Source organism: Asparagus officinalis, unplaced genomic scaffold (assembly GCF_001876935.1).
Source record: "Asparagus officinalis unplaced genomic scaffold, Aspof.V1 AsparagusV1_Un87, whole genome shotgun sequence".
Classification (NCBI taxonomy): Eukaryota; Viridiplantae; Streptophyta; class Magnoliopsida; order Asparagales; family Asparagaceae; genus Asparagus; species Asparagus officinalis.
Window position 1 is genome coordinate 302,805 of NW_017972353.1, and position 16,716 is coordinate 319,520.

The window sequence follows — 16,716 nt, forward strand, 5'->3', positions numbered from 1 at the left end:
GGGGGGGGGGGGGATCTAAAAAAATTGGAGAAAAATCATGAAGCGCACAATATTAGTGAAGAGCAATCGTGCACCCACATTTTCACCCTTTAGAAGGAACCCTCTTAGATTCATATAGGTTTAGAAGGAACCCTCTTAGATCTTACCTCTCTCTAGTCAGTATTAGGTTTTCTTGTTGGAGATTTCTTCTTATTTCCAAATAGTTGAGCGAAAAAATCAATAAATATATCCAGAGATCTTTCATGCACTGGGACAGTTTAAAAGCTATTAGAGGTGCTAACAATGCTTGGTGGGGAGAGGACTGCTAGTTGTAGTCACGAGTGCAAATCACTCGCGCTGTAGCAGGGACATGTGTCCTTACATGTCCTTGTAGCGGGCACATGTCCCAGCCACAGAGTAAGTATAGTGCACTCACGACTGTGGCTAGAATTGCGGGCACATGTCCCAGCCACAGAGTAAGTATAGTGCACTCACGACTGTGGCTAGAATTGCTCTGGTGGAGAAGGAGTAGAATTATTTTTTGCCTTATCTTTGGCATAAATTTATTTCCAAGCATTCTACCTGGGAAAAGGAACATGAGGGGTAGTAAGAACAAGCTCATGCCTAGGCTCATTTTGAACAGAGAAATCTTGCTTTAAGGGAGCTTGAGAAGGAGGAACACACTCTTGCCTAAACTCTCTTTGAATAGGAACTTCTTGATTTATCTCACTTATAGTTTCATTTGATGGAGGAACCTAGGGATGCTTAGAAACCCACATCTTCTTCCCATTATTTTTAGGAGGTTTATCAATTCCATGACCAAAATTTTTACGCTGAGTATATTTTGGAGTTATCCATTCATACTCTATACTCAAAAAGAATTATTAACTATTTGGACTCTTAAGAGTGAGGATTTTTAGTAATTCAAATTATGCTCGAATCTCGACACAAATTTTTACAAGACCTATTCTCTCTTTTCTAGCAGTCATGCCACCGGTGCATATAGATTTTATTATAGTACTTGCAATCCTACTTAGGGCCATGCTATTCCACAAATTAGATCTACAGACTGAGGTTTAAGGATCATAAGTTTGTTATCAAAAGTCTAAGGCCCTTGTTGTAAAAATTTGTTCTCAGTTCGATAAATTAAAATTTGAAATGAAAAGTTCTTTAATCCATCATCAAAACTTCAATTATATCCACATCAAATAAATGTTTATCAATAAAATGTTTTGGTAGCCCACTGCAAGAGGAACCCACCATTGTAGGCTCTGGAAAGGGTCAGATGTACGTAGCCTTACCCCCGTATACGAAGAGGCTGTTTTCAGGATTTGACTCATGACCTTTAAGTCACTAGGCAACAACATTACCATTACACCAAGGCTCACCCTCCTTATCAATAAAATGTTTAATAGCCAAGAAAAGATGCTTTAAAACCAAATATATATCCAACTAAAGCATCATCCCATTCCCTTAGATCCAGATCCCATTCCGCATTACCAGATTGAATATTTGACGAATCTCCAAATTGTTATGGAAAAAAAGAGAGATTAAGACCCCTTATTCTTTAATCTATTTGTAATTACAATTGTTGCCCAAGTCGTTGCTTTAGAAGCCACTTGAACCTCTCCTGAAGTAGTTAGATTCAAAATCTAAATATAGATTAAATTGAAAGTAGAAAAGAAGAAATGCAAGTTGAGAAGATGAAATTAGAAGTGGAGGAGACGAAATGCAAGTTGAGGTATGTGTGTGTGTGTGTGCCAGGGGGGGAGCATCTAAAAAAATTGGAGAAAAATCATGAAGCCCACAATATTAGTGAAGAGCAATCATGCGCCCACATTTTCACCCTTCAGATGGAACCCTCTTAGATTCATATAGGTTTAGAAGGAACCCTCTTAGATCTTACCTCTATCTAGCCAGTATTAGGTTGTCTTTTTAAAGATTTCTTCTTATTTCCAAATAGTTGAGCGAAAAACTCAGTAAATATATCCAGATCTCTTTCATGCACTGGGACAGTTTAAAAGCTATTTGAGGTGCTAGCATTGCTTGGCGGGGATCGCGAGTGCACATCACTCGCGTTGTAGCAGGGACATGTGTCCTTACATGACCTTGTAGAGGGCACATGTCCCAACCACAGAGCGAGTGCAGTGCACTCACGGCTATGGCTAGAATTGCTCTGGTGGAGAAGGAGTAGAATTATTTTTTGCCTTATCCTTGGCAGAAATTTATTTCCAAGCATTCTCCCTGGGAAAAGGAACATGAGAGGTAGTAAGAACAAGCTCATGCCTCGGCTCATTTTGTACAGAGAAATCTTGCTTTAAGGGAGCTTGAGAAGGAGGAACACACTCTTGTATAAACTCTCTTTGAATAGGAACTTCTTGATTTATCTCACTTATAGTTTAATTTGATGGAGGAACCTAGGGATGCTTAGAAACCCACATCTTCTTGCCATTCTTTTTAGGAGATTTATCAATTCCATGACCAAAATTTTTACGCTGAGTATATTTTGGAGTTATCCATTCATACTCTATACTCTAAAAGAATTCTTAACTATTTGGACTCTTAAGTGGAAGGATTTTTAGTAAATCAAATTATGCTCGAATCTCAACACAAATTTTTACAAGACCTATTCTCTCTTTACTAGCAGTCACGCCACCGGTGCATATAGATTTTCCTATAATACTTGCAATCCTACTTAGGGCCTTGCTATTCCACAAATTAGATCTACAGACCGAGGTTTAAGGATCATAAGTTTGTTATCAAAAGTCTAAGGCCCTTGTTGTAAAATAATTGTTCTCGGTTCAATAAATTCAAATTTGAAATGAAAAGTTCGTTAATCCATCATCAAGACTTTAATTATATCCACATCAATCCAATGTTTATCAATAAAATGTTTGGGTAGCCAACTGCAAGAGGATCCCACCATTGTGGGCTCTGGAAAGGGTCAGATGTACGCAGCCTTACCCCCGTATAAGAAGAGGCTGTTTTTTAGGATTTGACTCATGACCTCTAAGTCACAAGAACAACATTACCATTACGCCAAAGGCTTACCCTCCTTATCAATAAAATCTTTAATAGACAAGAAAAGATGCTTTAAAACCAAGTATATACCCAACTAAATCATCATCCCATTCCCTTAGATCCAGATCCCATTCTGCATTATCAAATTGAATATTTGACGAATCTCCAAATTGTTGCGGAAAAAAGGGAGATTAAGACCCCTTATTCTTTAATCTATTTGTAATTACAATTGTTGCCTAAGTCGTTGGTTTAGAAGCCACTGGAACCTCTCCTGAAGTTGTTGGATTGAAAATCTAAATAGAGATCAAATTGAAAGTTGAAAAGAAGAAATGCAAGTTGAGAAGATGAAATTGAAAGTGGAGGAGACGAAATGCAAGTTGAGGGTTGTGTGTGTGTTAGGGTGGGGGGGCATCTAAAAAAATTGGAGAAAAATCATGAAGCCCACAATATTAGTGAAGAGCAATCATGCGCCCACATTTTCACCCTTCAGATGGAACCCTCTTAGATTCATATAGGTTTAGAAGGAACCCTCTTAGATCTTACCTCTCTCTAGCCAGTATTAGGTTGTCTTTTTGGAGATTTATTCTTATTTCCAAATAGTTTAGCGGAAAAATCAGTAAATATATCCAGATCTCTTTCATGCACTGGGACAGTTTAAAAGCTATTTGAGGTGCTAGCATTGCTTGGCGGGGATCGCGAGTGCACATCACTCGCGTTGTAGCAGGGACATGTGTCCTTACATGACCTTGTAGAGGGCACATGTCCCAACCACAGAGCGAGTGCAGTGCACTCACGGCTATGGCTAGACTTGCTCTGGTGGAGAAGTAGTAGAATTATTTTTTGCCTTATCCTTGGCAAAAATTTATTTCCAAGCATTCTCCTTGGGAAAAGGAACATGAGGGGTAGTAAGAACAAGCTCATGCCTAGGCTCATTTTGTACAGAGAAATCTTGCTTTAAGGGAGCTTGAGAAGGAGGAACACACTCTTGCCTAAACTCTCTTTGAATAGGAACTTCTTGATTTATCTCACTTATAGTTTTATTTGATGGAGGAACCTAGGGATGCATAGAAACCCACATCTTCTTCCCATTCTTTTTAGGAGATTTATCAATTCCATGACCAAAATTTTTACGCTGAGTATATTTTGGAGTTATCCCTTCATACTCTATACTCTAAAAGAATTCTTAACTATTTGGACTCTTAAGTGGAAGGATTTTTAGTAAATCAAATTATGCTCGAATCTCAACACAAATTTTTACAAGACCTATTCTCTCTTTACTAGCAGTCACGCCACCGGTGCATATAGATTTTCCTATAGTACTTGCAATCCTACTTAGGGCCTTGCTATTCCACATATTAGATGTTTAGACCGAGGTTTAAGAATCATAAGTTTGTTATCAAAAGTCTAAGGCCCTTGTTGTAAAATAATTGTTCTCAGTTCAATAAATTCAAATTTAAAATGAAAAGTTCTTTAATCCATCATCAAGACTTTAATTATATCCACATTAATCCAATGTTTATCAATAAAATGTTTGGGTAGCCCACTGCAAGAGGATCCCACCACTGTGTGCTCTGGAAAGGGTCAGATGTACGCAGCCTTACCCCCGTATACGAAGAGGCTATTTTTCAGGATTTGACTCATGACCTCTAAGTCACAAGAACAACATTACCATTACGCCAAAGGCTTACCCTCCTTATCAATAAAATCTTTAATAGCCAAGAAAAGATGCTTTAAAACCAAATATATACAAAGGCTTACCCTCCTTATCAATAAAATCTTTAATAGCCAAGAAAAGATGCTTTAAAACCAAATATATACCCAACTAAATCATCATCCCATTCAAAATCTTTAATAGCCAAGAAAAGATGCTTTAAAACCAAATATATACCCAACTAAATCATCATCCCATTTCCTTAGATCCAGATCCCATTCCGCATTATCAAATTGAATATTTGACGAATCTCCAAATTGTTGCGAAAAAAAGGGAGATTAAGACCCCTTATTCTTTAATATATTTGTAATTACAATTGTTGACTAAGTCATTGCTTTAGAAGCCACTGGAACCTCTCCTGAAGTTGTTGGATTCAAAATCTAAATAGAGATTAAATTAAAAGTTGAAAAGAAGAAATGCAAGTTAAGAAGATGAAATTGAAAGTGGAGGAGACGAAATGCAAGTTGAGGGTTGTGTGTGTTTTAGGGGGGGTGGGGAATCTAAAAAAATTGGAGAAAAATCATGAAGCCCACAATATTAGTGAAGAGCAATCGTGCACCCACATTTTCACCCTTCAGAAGGAACCCTCTTAGATTCATATAGGTTTAGAAGGAACCCTCTTAGATCTTACCTCTCTCTAGTCAGTATTAGGTTGTTTTGTTGGAGATTTCTTCTTATTTCCAAATAGTTGAGCGGAAAAATCAATAAATATATCCAGATCTCTGTCATGCATTGGGACAGTTTTAAAGCTATTAGAGGTGCTAACATTGATTGGTGGGGAGAGGAATGCTAGTTTCAGTCGGGAGTGCACATCACTCGCGCTGTAGTAGGGACATGTGTCCTTACATGTCCTTGTAGAGGGCACATGTCCCAACCACAGAGCGAGTGCAGTGCACTCACGGCTATGGCTAGAATTGCTCTGGTGGAGAAGGAGTAGAATTATTTTTTGCCTTATCCTTGGCAGAAATTTATTTCCAAGCATTCTCCCTGGGAAAAGGAACATGAAAGTAGTAAGAACAAGCTCTTGCCTAGGCTCTTTTTGAACAGAGAAATCTTGCTTTAAGGGAGCTTGAGAAGGAGGAACACACTCTTGCCTAAACTCTCTATGAATAGGAACTTCTTGATTTATCTCACTTATAGTTTCATTTGATGGAGGAACCTAGGGATACTTAGAAACCCACATCTTCTTCCCATTCTTTTTAGGAGATTTATGAATTCCATGACCAAAATTTTTACGCTGAGTATATTTTGGAATTATCCATTCATACTCTATACTCTAAAAGAATTCTTAACTATTTGGACTCTTAAGTGGAAGGATTTTTAGTAAATCAAATTATGCTCGAATCTCAACACAAATTTTTACAAGACTTATTCTATCTTTACTAGCACCGGTGCATATAGATTTTCCTATAGTACTTGTAATCCTACTTAGGGCCTTGCTATTCCACAAATTAGATCTACAGACCGAGGTTTAAGGATCATAAGTTTGTTATCAAAAGTCTAAGGCCCTTAATGTAAAATAATTGTTCTCAGTTAAATAAATTCAAATTTTAAATGAAAAGTTCTTTAATCCATCATCAAGACTTCAATTATATCCACATCAATCCAATGTTTATCAATAAAATGTTTGGGTAGCCCACTGCAAGAGGATCCCACCATTGTGGGCTCTGGAGAGGGTCAGATGTACGCAGCCTTACCCACGCATATGAAGAGGCTGTTTTTAGGATTTGAGTCATGACCTCTAAGTAACAAGGCAACAACATATATTACCATATACGCCAAGGCTCAGCCTCCTTATCAATAAAATCTTTAATAGCCAAGAAAAGATGCTTTAAAACCAAATATATACCCAACTAAAGCATCATCCCATTCCCTTAGATCCAGATCCCATTCTGCATTATCAAATTGATTATTTGACGAATCTCCAAATTGTTGCAGAAAAAAAGAGAGATTAAGACCCCTTATTCTTTAATCTATTTGTAGTTACAATTGTTGCCCAAGTCGTTGCTTTAGAAGCCACTGGAACCTCTCATGAAGTAGTTGGATTCAAAATCTAAATAGAGAATAAATTGAAAGTGGAAAAGAAGAAATGCAAGTTGGGAAGATAAAATTAAAAGTGGAGGAGACGAAATGCAAGTTGAGGGTTGTGTGTGTGTTGGGTGGGGGGGATCTAAAAAAATTGGGGAAAAATTATGAATTGCACAATATTAGTGAAGAGCAATCGTGCGCCCACATTTTCACCCTTCAGACTCTCTCAAGTTTAGTGCTACAACTAGCAGAGATATTCTATAGAAAGTATGCGTGGGTTCTAATATGTTATCTTAAGGATCGATTGAAGTGGTTAGTTAAGGAGCCATATGGAGGATATTTCTCTCACTTTCTGACAAATATGGTTGAAATACAAAGAAGTTTCAATTTTATTCAAAAAGCTAATAGATACATTCAACATGAATTTCACCCACAAACCTGCTGCCTTATGTAATAAATCAATTCACAATCAAACAAACACATTCACATAATAGAAAGCATTCGCAAGAAAACTTAAATCGCACATATTTCTTCAATATCCTACGGGCACTTGTGCTCGCCTCCACGAGTAGTCATCGTTGCATAACACGGGCATGAATCTTCATTGCCATAAGTGCCCTTAGGCACGCACTTGCACCTTGCACAACAAGTCCCGCAAGCTCTCTTGCAGAGGTTTGGCCTCGAAGATTTGCTACACCTTATCGCGCATAGTCCCCCGCAGTCTAAAGTTGAAGAATGAATTGAAAATGAATTAGTACTAATTATGTTATCGCTTTCAAATTAATTTGTATGCATGCAGCACTGTAATAGAGCTGAGAAACGTACTTAATCCTCCGGCAGTAGACGTTTCGCCAACTAGAGATCCTTCTAGAACCCTGTGCGCGTCAGCGAGATGGCTAGCGAGAACAATCAAGATAAGCGAGGCAAGAAGAAAGCGAGAAGAAGCCATTGGAGAGAACTAAAGATTTAATTAAGGGGAATTCTTTTGTGTGTGATATGAACTATAATGCCATAGTAGTGGCCCTATATATAGAGGGAATTGAAAAGGTTGTGCATGTTAATAATTGGGAAGGTGCATGCAAAGTTTAGTTGCAACTCGAGCATGATACATAATTGCAAGCGTGTGGGGCTTGTGGGATGATTTTGCTGACCAACTTGATGTAAGTTGATTTCTAAACGAGTCAGCAAAATTAAGGAGATTATTTAGAGTATACGTAGCTACGCTGAGTTCTTACAATCTTTGTTTTTTCTTTATGGTTGGTGTCAGAGCCCAGCTAGACAAAGTTGGACAGGTCTGTTATTTTATGTAGGATCAAACTTGTTAGAGTTTAGCTATTATTGATCTTCAATTTCTCTTTGTTTTGTTGATCATAAGATATTATAGTGCATTTGTATTATTAGCGGGTCCATATTTTCATTGGAAGTGTAACAACTCCATTATCTTGTACAATAATGATGAAGGTTAAGGTTATCAAATGTTCGTTACCTTTACTCCAAAATAATTGCTCTTTTATACTAGCATGCCTTACTGGCTATGGAAATGAGAACTCGTTCAATTAATACTCCATGGTGAGACATGAGTTGGAAAGAGAGTGGGTTTTTTTTTTTTTTTTTTTTTTTTTTTTGGTTGGGGGGTGGGGGATGGGGGGCAAAGATTATGGTCTTTTAGTATGATCTGGTACCTGTAGTTGGTAGGCTCTCTGGATTTTAGTAAAATTACAATTGGAAAATATCATAAATCTTGAAGGGTTTTAGTCAAAGACATTTACCTTTTTAATAAGAAACTTTTTTTGCATGTTCTGAACTTGTCAATTGTCAAATTATATAGGGCTTTTTCCCCCTAGAAGCCACCATTAAAATAGGGCTATTACATGAAAACCAAATTTCGTTTTCAATTTATATATATAAACCAGAACATTTAAGGGTTTTTTTGTGCAATTTGGTTTCACTTTTAAGTCAAAGTTTTTTTAATTTTTCGATTATCCACACACTATCACCTAGAGAGGAAATGTAGTGCATATTAATACTTCATGTTATCCAATTGAATCAACAATCCAAATCTATCCAAATGATCACATATTAATTAAAGATTTGGCTTAAAAAGGATACAACTGACATTGTCGTCTTTCCACAGTAGAAAGTTCTTTTATTTTGTACAACTCAACTATTGAATCTTTAGATAGAATTGACAATTTGTTTAATCTAAACTATCTTGCCTTCGTGCTTCCTGTGAGAATGCAATTACTTTCTTTCTCTTTGATGTTAGACTTAATTTTTGTGGATATTTTTGCATGTGCATGATGCTTTAATATAAACAAAAAATGTTGGTTAATTATATATTCCATTTCCACAATATCTGAAGTAAGAATACATAGGACCATCCTCATGGTTTTTTTTTCAAATTAGAAACAATTTTTTAAACATAAATACAATCAATTTCATTCGAAAAGTTCATAGGTGTACACATTTAATTTGAAGTAGACCAGTTAGCCAGCCTTATTTAAATAATGTAGAGTTGGCGAAAAATTCCAAGAAAAGAATCTGAGAAGGCTTCTGGAGATTTGGCGGTCGACTGCACATGGTGCTGCGGTCGACCGCACCAGAGCCAGAAACATAGTTCGGCTCTGGACTTTTGGCGGGCGACCGCAGCACTATGTGCGGTCGACGATTGAGCCCAGGACTTTTCCTGGTCTCTAGACAATTTGCGGTTGACCGACATTGTCACTGCGGTCGACCGCCTATCGGGTTTTGGGTCTGGGTTAGTTTCCAGACCCGGTTTTCTTGTGAGTTGTATATAAACCCCAAACTCGATTTTAGGGTTAAGTTTTGGAGGTTTTGAGCTGCTAAAGGGGATTTTCTAGGGCTTCTTTTGTTGGAGTCTATTGGAGAGATCAAGTGATCTTGTTTGAGGGTTGTGGGTAAGATTTGTAACCCTAACTTGTATTCCCCTTGATTTCTATTAGTAAAACTCCCCCCTCCTTGCCTCGTGGACGTAGGCACATTGCCGAACCACGTATATCTTGTATTCTTGCTGTTATTGGTTGGCTTGTGTTCATTTGTGGTCTACTATTGTTCTTGTGTGTGCTTTTGTATTATCGATTTGGGCTTCCGCGGCGCACAACAAGTGGTATCAGAGCTCCGGGTTGGATTTGGGAGTTTTTTTTTGTTCGAAGGATTCACCGTTGGATTCTTGTTTGAAGAGTAGATCTACAATATGGTTGAAACAAGCAGGGTTAGTTCAAGTGCTACTAGTTGGATTCTTGTTTGAAGAGTAGATCTACAATATGGTTGAAACAAGCAGGGTTAGTTCAAGTGCTACTAGTACATCGGGGTCGGCTTTGACAAAGGTACAATATGGTTGAAACAAGCAGGGTTAGTTCAAGTGCTACTAGTACATCGGGGTCGGCTTTGACAAAGGCGATCCAAAATTTGAGCATCAACAACACTAAAATTAATGTTCCAAAGTTCGACGGAAAGATTAACTTTGGTTTATGGAGGTGTCAAGTAATGGACGCCTTAGATGCACAAAATTTGGAGGAGACTCTTGAGTTTTAAGAGAAACCCGAGGAGATTGATGATAGGGTTTGGAAGAAAATGCACAGCAGGGCTTGTGGGGTTATTCGGTCATGCCTAACGCCGGATCTCATTTATGATGTGTTAAATGAGACGTCGGCAAAGAGATTGTGGGAAACGCTCAATGAAAAATATTTGACGAAGAGCATTGAGAATCGGCTTCACTTGAAGAAAATGTTCTACCAATTCAAGATGAAGAGGGGAGTTTCCATTCGGGAGCATGTAAACAACTTCACAAAGCTAATTTTGGATATGGCCAATGTAGATATCATGGTGGAGGATGAAGACAAGGCGATATTATTATTGTGTTCGTTGCCGGATAATGAGTTTAGTACTTTTGTTCTCACTATGATAAAGGGTGAACTACGGTTAGCTACAAGGAGGTGACCTCGGCATTGGTGAATTATGAACTGAGGAAGAATGATTGTGAGCCATCCGAGAAGGCATCGCGTGATGAATTAGCCGTTCGTGGTCGTAGTCCAAACCGTCAAAGGTTCAACCGCTCAAAATCAAAGAATAGGGGTGGCCATAAAAGTGTTGGTAGAAATCAATGTGCCTTTTGCAAAGAAGAGGGACATTGGAAGAATGAATGCCCAAAGTTGAAGGATAGAGCCGGGAAACAAAAGGGGAAAGCTGTACAAGCTTCAGAGGTAAATGTTGCTAAGGTTGTTGGCGACACTTCAGATTTGGATTCTTCCGGTTATTCTTGTCCCGTACTGCCGTCAGTTTGTTATGCCGACTCTACGGAATGGATGTTTGATTCGGGAGCTACATTTCATATTTTTCCTAAGAGGGATTGGTTTACCAACTTTGAGGAGTTGAAGAGAGGAGACGTTGTGCTCATGGGGAACAATCACGTTTTTCCTTTAGTGGGATTGGCTCAGTCAGAATCAGAATGCATGACGGGGTGAGTAGGGAATTGAAAGAAGTGAGGTTCGTGCCGCAATTGACGAAGAAGCTCATTTCTCTTGGGACTTTGGAGGCATCCGGCTATAGAGTGATCTTAGAAGATGCTAGTTTGAAGGTCATGAAGGGGTCCATGGTGGTGATGCGAGGTGTCAGAGAAAACAACCTATACTACTTGAAGAGAAAGACAGTTACAGGGGGTCTGGCTGCTTCTATCACCACAGAGGAGGACACTACCACACTATGGCACATGAGGCTTGGACACACAGGTGATAAGTCCCTACAGTCATTGGCAAAACAGGGGCTATTGAAAGGTGCAAAGACCTGCAAGATGGAGCTGTGTGAGCATTGCATACTTGGGAAGAAGACTAAAGTGAAGTTCGGCACCGCTATTCACAAAACCCAAGGTATATTAGATTATATTCACACGGATGTTTGGGGTCTATCCAAGCACACATCGCTTGGTGGGGAAAATTATTTTGTCACTTTCATTAATGATTATTTCAGGAGGAATTGGGTATATACCATGAAGCATAAACATAAGGTCCTGAATATATTTGTGGAGTGGAAGAAGAAAGTGGAGCTGCAGACAGGTAGAAAGGTGAAGACTCTTCGTTCAGACAACGGAGGAGAGTATAAGAGTGATCCATTTCTGCAGTTTTACCGGGATCACGACATTAAAAGAAATTTCACAGTTAGAGAGATACCGTAACAGAATAGGGTGGCAGAGAGGCTGAACCGTACCTTGCTGGAGAAGGTGCGATGTATGATGACGCAGAGTGGATTGGCTAGATCCTTTTGGACCGAGGCGTTAGTTTATGCGAGCCATCTCGTTAACAGGTTGTCGTGCACTACGATAGAGGGGAAGACTCCTATAGAGCGTTGGTCTGGTTATGTGGCTAGTGATTATGATACTCTTCGGATATTTGGGTGTCCAGCTTATTTCCATGTGAGTGATGGGAAGTTGAATCCGAGAGCGAGAAAGTCTATGTTTGTGGGATTTAGAGAAGGTGTCAAAGGCTTCAAATTATGGGATCCACAAGACAAGAAGATGGTCATTAGCAGAGATGTCACATTTGATGAGGCGTACATGATGAAGCCTCGAGTTCCTCAGCAGGTGGAGGAAGATCAGACAGGATGGATATCGCAGCAAGTGGAGGATGATGTGACTCCACCCACTCCAGTCAGTACTGTGTCCGTTGAGACTCCTACAAAGGTGGCACTGGAAGAAGATGAGATGACAGTCGGGCATTTGGAGGATACAGTTGATGGTGAGGCTCAGGAGCAGGGTCATGCTTAGGGGTCCATTGCAGCAGATAGACCGAGGAGAGAGATTCGTCGGCCAGCTAGATACGATGATGTCATGGTGGCATATGCTTTATCTGTGGAGGTCGTTGATGATTTTATTCCTGTCACATTCAGGGAGGCAGAGTCCAGCTCTGATTCCATTAGGTAGAGGAATGCTATGGAGGAGGAGATGCAATCTCTTCAGAAGAACGACACTTGGGAACTTGCACAGCTACCTAAGGGTAAGAAAGCTATTGGTTGCAAGTGGGTGTATGCTAAGAAGGAGGGATCTTCTATTGGCGACATTCGGTTCAAGGCCAGATTGGTTGCCAAGGGATATGCACATCTTGAAGGCGTTGATTACAACGAGGTGTTTTCACCCGTTGTGAAGCATTCGTCGATTTGGATACTATTGGCATTGGTGGCACAGTTAGACTTAGATTTGGTCCAAATTGACGTGAAGATGGCCTTTCTACATGGAGACTTAGACGAGGAGATCTACATGACACAACCTATGGGGTTTAAAGCTGCAGGAAGGGAAAATTTGGTATGCAAATTGATGAAATCTCTTTATGGACTGAAGCAATCACCGCGACAGTGGTACAAGAGATTTGATAGCTTTATGATTAGCCGAGGGTACACGAGGAGCCCTTATGACCCGTGTGTTTATATGCACAAGCTACAGGATGGTGAGCACATTTATTTGTTATTGTATATTGATGATATGCTCATAGCTTCCAGGACCACTTCAGCTACTGGGAAATTAAAAAAGGAGCTATCATCTGAATTTGAGATGAAGGACCTGGGAGAGGCTAAGAAGATACTGGGTATGGAGATTGAGAGAGACAGGGTGAAGGGGAGATTGAAGCTTACACAGAGGAGTTACTTGCAGAAGATGCTGAAGAAATTTAGTTTTGAGGGCAATACCAAGGTGGTGAGTACTCCATTAGCTCCCCACTTTAAGCTTTCAGCCTTGATGTCACCAGTTTTAGTGGAGGATAGGGACTACATGTCTAAAGTTCCGTATGCCAAGTGCAGTGGGTAGCTTGATGTATGCTATGGTGTGTACGAGGCCAGATTTGTCACAGGCAGTGAGCATGGTATCTAGGTACATGCATAACCCCGGGAAGGGGCATTGGGAGGCCGTAAAGTGGATTCTACGGTATATTAAGGGTACCGTGGATGTTGGGTTGATATTTGCGAAGAATGATGAGACAGAGTAGGATTGTATTGGCTACGTGAATTCAGACTATGCTGGAGATCTTGACAAGCGTCGGTCCACTACAGGTTATGTTTTTACATTGGCTAGTGCACCGGTGTGTTAGAGATGCACTCTTCAGTCTACAGTGGTGTTTTCTACTACAGAGGCGGAATATATGGCGGTGACTGAAGCAGTGAAGGAGGCTTTGTGGCTACATGGCTTGTTGGATGATTTGGGGATTGCACAGGAGACCATTCAGGTACATTGTGATAGTATGTCAGCTATCTATTTGGCGAAGAACCAAGTCTACCATGCACGCACGAAGCACATTGATGTCAGATTTCACTTTGTACATGACGTATTGGATGATGGTGATGTCACGTTGGAGAAGGTCCACACTAAGGATAACCCTGCTGATATGTTGACCAAAGTTGTACCAGGTGTGAAGTTTGGTCATTGTTTGAACTTATTGAATATTCTTTATTGTTGAGGCCGTTGACGGCCATTTGGATGAACTACGTTCGGCTTGATTCCTTGGACAAGAGGATACGTAGGCAGTCTTGCAGATGCAGTCGGTTGAAGTTGATTGGGGGTGTTTTGGTGTCGGCTCAGTTTTGGAAAAAATGTTCGCCGAGGTGGAGATTTGTAGAGTTGGCGAAAAATTCGAAGAAGAGAATCTGAGAAGGCTTCTGGAGATTTGGCGGTCGACCGCACATGGTGCTGCGGTCGACCACACCAGAGCCAGAAACATAGTTCGGCTCTGGACTTTTGGCGGTCGACCGCAGCACTATGTGCGGTTGACCGCGATGGATCGCAGGACTTTCCCTGGTCTCTGGACAATTTGTGGTCGACCGGCATTGTCACTGCGGTCGACCGCCTATCCGGTTTTGGGTCTGGGTTAGTTTCCAGACCCGGTTTTCTTGTGAGTTGTATATAAACCCCAAACTCGATTTTAGGGTTAAGTTTTGGAGGTTTTGAGCTGCTGAAGGGGATTTTCTAGGGCTTCTTTTGTTGGAGTCTATTGGAGAGATCAAGTGATCTTGTTTGAGGGTTTTTGGTAAGATTTGTAACCCTAACTTGTATTCCCCTTGATTTCTATTAGTGAAACTCCCCCCTCCTTGCCCCGTGGACGTAGGCACATTGCCGAACCACGTATATCTTGTGTTCTTGCTGTTATTGGTTGGCTTGTGTTCATTTGTGATCTACTATTGTTCTTGTGTGTGCTTTTGTATTGTCGATTTGGGCTTCCGCGGCGCACAACAAATAATAAAGAAAACCAGACTCACAATCAAACGTACGTAATAAGATCACACTGACAGAACTAAATCACATATTTACCTATTTGAGACCTCCAGGCAATCCAAGCAACTTCACAATCTTATCCTACGGGAATTTATGCATGCCTCCACGTGTGGTCATCGTTGCATAACACGGGCACGAATCTTCGTTGTCACAAGTGCCCTTAGCCCGCCTTAGGCACACATTTGCAACCTTGCACAACAAGTTCCCAAGCTCTCTTGCAGACGTTTGGCCTCGAAGATTTGCTGCATCTTATCACGTTACAGTATACCCGTGTGCTACAGTAATATTTTTAATTAATTATTAGCTACAGTAATAATACTACAGTAAATACTACTGTAACATTTACTGTAGCATGAACAGTGAATCTCTGATCCTCCTATTTGTATAAAGGAATAGATTACCAATTTTCCTCTTAGATCCTTAAGTTAAGAGTGAATCATTGGATTATTTCAATAGTAACACTCAAATCTTCAATATTTCCAAATCGGTCCCTCAAATCTTCAATATTTCAAAATTACTCACTTAAGTCGTGGAAATTTGTATTACATCCCTCAAATCATCACAATATATACTATTAGGTCCCCTGGTTAACGCTAGTTAGATTTATAAAAGGCAAGAATTTCTCGGATACAAGATAACTTACTTCTCATTTAGGCAGCACTTTAAAAATGGAGAATTTTTTTTTTAAAAAAGGCACTTTTACAAATTACTCACTCAAATCATGAAAATTTCTATTACATCCCTCAAATCATCACAATATTTACAATTAGTTAAAACCGGTTAAATTTAAAGAAATATTCCTTTAAATCTAACTATTATTATCAGTTTCTCTTAACTTTTAAACGTGGAAACTCATATTCATTAAAAAAAAATTCTCTAACATATATATATCATATTCGCTCGAACTCAATTTCGACGGCTCTTTCTCCTCTTAACCTTATAAAAACTCCAAGAGAACTCTATCCAAACTATTTTCATCCGGTTTTTAGTGATTAAATCTAATTTAGCTCTTCTCAAATTCATTAATGATGTTTACAGGCTCAAGTTCATATGTAAACGAAGCCAATAGTAGTAGAGGTCATCTAATCTACTAGCATAAAGAATAAAAATAAATAAATTTTAAAATTAACATAGAATTCCTAATTAATTAAAAAGGGCTATGATAAGTTCTGGTATATCAATAGCAAGATCAATATGGTTACATGTTCGTACCACGTATAACTAAAAATGATATTCTCATTGGTATCTCACCATTTTCTCATCATTTTTACTTTTCGCATCATTTTCTCTAAACTAATCAAAGTCAAAGTCAAAAACTCACCAATACTAATCGAATATCAAAGTATATTTATTCTGCTAAAGAAGTTATGTGTAAACCCTTCAAATTTTGATATTAACTATCTAAATAATATGAAATACCTTTAGTTGTGGATTCACTGAGATTAGCCAATAGTAGTAGCACACCTAACTAATTGTATGCATTCTTTACAATCAAGATTGTAGAGAATCCGAGATGTCAAGTTAAGAAAGCTTTCATAGCATTAAAAATAGTTCACAGGGTTATGACAGAAACGGCCCAAGTGAAGGAGTAGTTTGTGAAATTTAGCCCTTATTTATTCATATCGGAAACTTGCATCAAACATCCATTCATTTATTAACGAGAAAACTACTAGATTCGTTCTCCAAGCAAATTCAAATTCAGGAAGCA

The 16,716-nt window shown here is 39.2% G+C and overlaps 1 long non-coding RNA gene across 1 annotated transcript; it reads right to left on the reverse strand.

The window, feature by feature from the left end:
- Positions 1-7,104: 7,104 nt before the first annotated feature.
- Positions 7,105-7,743, reverse strand: LOC109827201. Its single transcript, XR_002243360.1, has 2 exons — positions 7,565-7,743; positions 7,105-7,461 (listed from the first exon to the last, which is right to left on the reverse strand). It is a non-coding gene; the product is annotated as an uncharacterized LOC109827201 (long non-coding RNA).
- Between the last annotated feature and the right edge of the window lie 8,973 nt (positions 7,744-16,716).